The following is a 4,569-nucleotide window of genomic DNA, read 5'->3' on the forward strand; positions in this document are numbered from 1 at the left end:
TGTTCATTCTTCGTAAGAAGATTTACTATTTCAATACCTTAAATGTTGTTGATGGATGGAAATCAGACTCAATGGTTTTTGAGAAATGTTTTGGTTATTTTCGACGCGCTGCAAAGATGTTATTTCCAAATCCACGGTGGGATTCCCAATATGCGGTCGAGTTGCCACCCCATGTTATGCAACCTAATATCCACAATTTTTGAACTTTTTTTATATTTTACATGGAAAATTGGCTCATTGACTTGACTGAGAGAGTATGTGAGCAAACTGGCAAGCGTGGATTTCTAGATAGATTGTGGAAGAAATATTGTGTTTAAATGGAAGAGAATCAAAACATTGGGTATGTGAAAGATAGGTCAAGCTTGGTTCCGGTGCAATGATTGCGTGCGAAGAAAATGAAAACGTGGATGCTCCAACGAGAAAACCACGTATTAAGATAAGCGCAAGGAAACACGTTTGTGGGCGAGTGCAAGGGCGAGGTCGGGGGCGAACAAAAAATTGACTGCGATTTTGATGAATTAAATTTTGAAGAAATTTTGGTTTTGATCGATGGATTGAATTGGTTGATGGTTTTAACAAGTGGCTTGAAATAGTTATTGGATTTAACTGATGTATTTAATCGATTGTTTGGATCGAATGTAACATGAAATTTAGGTGTTGTTATTTTTTGTTTTGATAAGTTTTGGTGAATAGCACATCTAGAGTGTATTTTTGTAACAATTTGTACTTAACACTCATATTGCTGGTTAATACATGATATGCTTATTGATGTTCAACAAAATGTTTGATTTAATATATACAAATGCTTATTCATCCATTTTATATTTGTGTTAATAGGTTTTTGGTGGAAAACATTTTTTTGTGTGTTAATAGGTTTTTGAAATGATGTTTTGATTGTTTTTTTGTAGCATTTTCTAGATCATTATATTTGACAGTATAGTAACATGCTAAACACAGTAAATGAAGAAATTTATTGGTATTTAGTAAAATGTTTGATTCAGTATATGCAAATTCTTATTAATCCCTTTTATGTTTGTGTTAATAGATTTTTTGTGAAAAACATGTTTTGGTTGTCTTTTTTTTTTTATGACATTTTCTGGATCACAATATTTGATACTATAGTAACATGCTAAACACAATGAAGGAAGATATTTATTGGTATTTAATAAAATACTTGATTCAGTATATATAAATGTTTATTCATCATTTTTATGTTTGTGTTAATAGGTTTTTGGTGGAAAGTATTATTATTATTATTATTATTATTATTATTATTATTATTTTTGTGTTAATAGGTTTTCGACATGATGTTTTGATTGTCTTTTTTGGGGCATTTTTTGGATCACAATATTTGATAGTACAGTAAAATGGTAAACACAGTAAAGAAAGATGTTTATTGGTGTTCATTAAAATATTTGATTCAGTATATACAAATGTTTATTCATTCATTTTATGTTTGTGTTAATAGGTTTTTGGTGGAAAACATATATATATACATATATATGTATTTGTTTTGAATAGGTTTTTGAAAGGATGTTTTGATTGTCTTTTTTGTGGCATTTTCTGAATCACAATATTTGATAGTATAGTAACATGTTAAACACAGTAAAGGAATATGCTTATTGGTGTTTAGTAAAATGTTTGATTCAGTATACAAATGCTTATTATACTTATGCTCATAATATTTTGCAACTAAATCATAATGAACAGACAAAAAATCAATTTTCTTGCTTTTATCCCATTGTTTATCTCGTCTATTCATCATTTTATGCTTCTTTTGTCTCTCAAAGTTGCTTATTGAAACCTTTCTTTTGATTATTCCTTTTGGATTGTCCCTTGATTTCAGTATTAAATTGCTTGCAGTGGTTGTGTTATGTACTTCTCCTATAGCATGAACAATCGATTAATTTACTATTAAATACAATCCAATAAATATAAAATATATAAGAAACACAACTGCTATTTTTATTTATCGTCGTTTCTCCATACATATTTGGGCATGTAACTATGCAGTAAAACAATTCATTGAATTTAACTAAGAAGCTAAAACTACAATCTGATCAATATCTCTGTTGTTTCTTGAGGGATTGATTGAAGTTGGAATAATGGATAATGATTTTGCTCGTCTCCGTCGATTTCATCCATTAATTTTGTTGGATCATACCGAAATATTTTTCTACATAGTTGGCAAAAGAGAATGAAAAAGGTGAAAGACAATGTACAACAAAGGTCCAGTTAGTTATATAATTTAGAATAATTTGAAAATTACTAATAAACTCCTAGATTAATATACGTCTAAGGATTAAAAATTATAATCCAATTGTTTAGATTGAATCATTGTATTGGTGAACCCTATATTTCAGCTCCTAATCTGAGCCCATATATACCTAACACTTTCGTATTTTCATTTTTGTAAATTAATATTATAATTTGTTGTCAAATTTTATTTGCTTTTCACCTATCCTGCCTAAGAAAATTTTTGTTTACAATACCATCAAATTTATCATAGATTCTGAGTATCTTTCATTTCAAAAAAAAAAAAAAAAAAAAAACACAACATTATAAATATGAAGTTGGAATTAAAAGAGAAAACACTTGCAGACAAATTATACTCCTTTCCTCACCCAACTATATACTTATTTTTCCTTTTATCATAAAAAAAAAAAAAAAAAAAAAAAAAAAAAAAAAAAAAATTCTAATTTATTTTATACTTTTTAATTATAAAAAATAACTACTCCAATATTAATTATTTTAAAATTTGTACCCAAATATTTGAGCATAAATTTATACGGCGAGGAAGTAAACCTTTAAACTAGTTTAGTTGTTCATTGTAACTTTTATTTATTAACATTATATATTAAAAGTAAATAAATATAGAGTTTCTAGATGATTCTAAATATTTCAAATAATCGGTATATTTTTTTTATTGTTTTTATTATGTATATACACTTTATTATCCTTGTCAATATCAATGTTCCCCACATTTTAGTCAATATATATATATATAGTTAAAATGATAATTATGTGGGAGTAAAGCAATTGGTCAAATGGACCAAATAGTTTATCCTTTGACTTGTGGAATAATATCCACTTGGATTTCGATCATTTCCTAAATGCTTATGAAATAAAATTGATTAGAAGAAAGTGATTGGGGCATGTGGCTGTGCTTGGACATGCATTTCAAGTAAAAAATAATTACTATTTTTTTTAATTGAAATAAATTGTCTATAGAATATAATAGACATTCAATACAATATTATAAATAACATTTTTAATGTATTACTTAAATAAATAAAAAAAGTGCTTAATTTAATAATTTAAAATGAAAATTGATAAATACGGTAAATACATGCAAAAAATTGGATGTCTAAACATGAATGTTTACATTAAACAGAATTCTTAATAACCATTAGACTATAACAAGTTCAATAGACCATCATTAATAACTAGCCGGAAAATCATCGGCTTAATAAATGACCTGATAAATCGATAATAATATAACGGTCATCCGGTCACTTCCATATACCCACCATACGACTCCCACAATCAATATATGGATAGTCGAACGTTGTTGCCATTAACCACAAGACACCTTATAGTCTGTGATAGCAAAGATACGACCGCCACTGACTAGCTCTATCCCATGTAATACAGTCGAATCCGTGCAACTTGGAATCACCCAAGGGAAACCCGAAAACTCTACTCCTCTTCGCGCGCCAGAACGGGATTACGTTTAGAGTTTAACATATAATCTTAAACTACCGGTAGATCTCACCAGTGATCAATCCAATGAGTAGAACAACACCTAACACGAATGATTAGACTAAATACGTCTTAACTACAATGGGTCTAATCCTTGAATAACCGTGCAACTAAGTCACCTAGTTGTCCGACTACTATCGTCCATTAGCGCCGAAGTGTTACGGTACATCGGGGTCGAATATCCTAACCGCAGATGATGTCCTCGACTAGCACTACCACACAGAGTGATTAAACGATAGATCCATAAAACAAATCTGATAAATCGTGCAATATATGCACATGTCAAATAAGTGAATTTATCGAAAAGAACTGGTGAGACAGCTCACCTATCCTCATCTTCGTAAATTCATCAAGACGATCAAATACGTATATCAAATATCATAAAATGCGAAGTCTCAAACATGCATACGCGCGCACACACATATATCACCACTAGAAAAATGTTGATAATTGCGAAAATTTGTCGCAAATTTTAATCCGTGACAATTAAAAGTCACGAAAAGTAATTTCGTGACAAATTTATGTCACAACTTTTTACTTTGACTATTCCGTGAGTAATATTTGCAGAAAAAGCTACAAAAAACTTTTCGTGACTATTTAAAGTAACGGCTTATGTAACGAAAATGTCCAAGATATTTCTATTCCGTGTCTTTTGACTATTTCGTCACAAAAATTGTCATGAAAATTTTTCTTGACTATTTTAAGTTGCGGTAAAAATAACCAAAATATTTCCAATATTTTAAATTATTATAGATATTGTCGTAATATAATTTTCGTGACTTTTTAAAATTAAATGTCACAACATAA

This window comes from Andrographis paniculata, unplaced genomic scaffold, assembly GCF_009805555.1.
Source record: "Andrographis paniculata isolate CXL003 unplaced genomic scaffold, ASM980555v1 Contig60END, whole genome shotgun sequence".
Lineage (NCBI taxonomy): Eukaryota > Viridiplantae > Streptophyta > Magnoliopsida > Lamiales > Acanthaceae > Andrographis > Andrographis paniculata.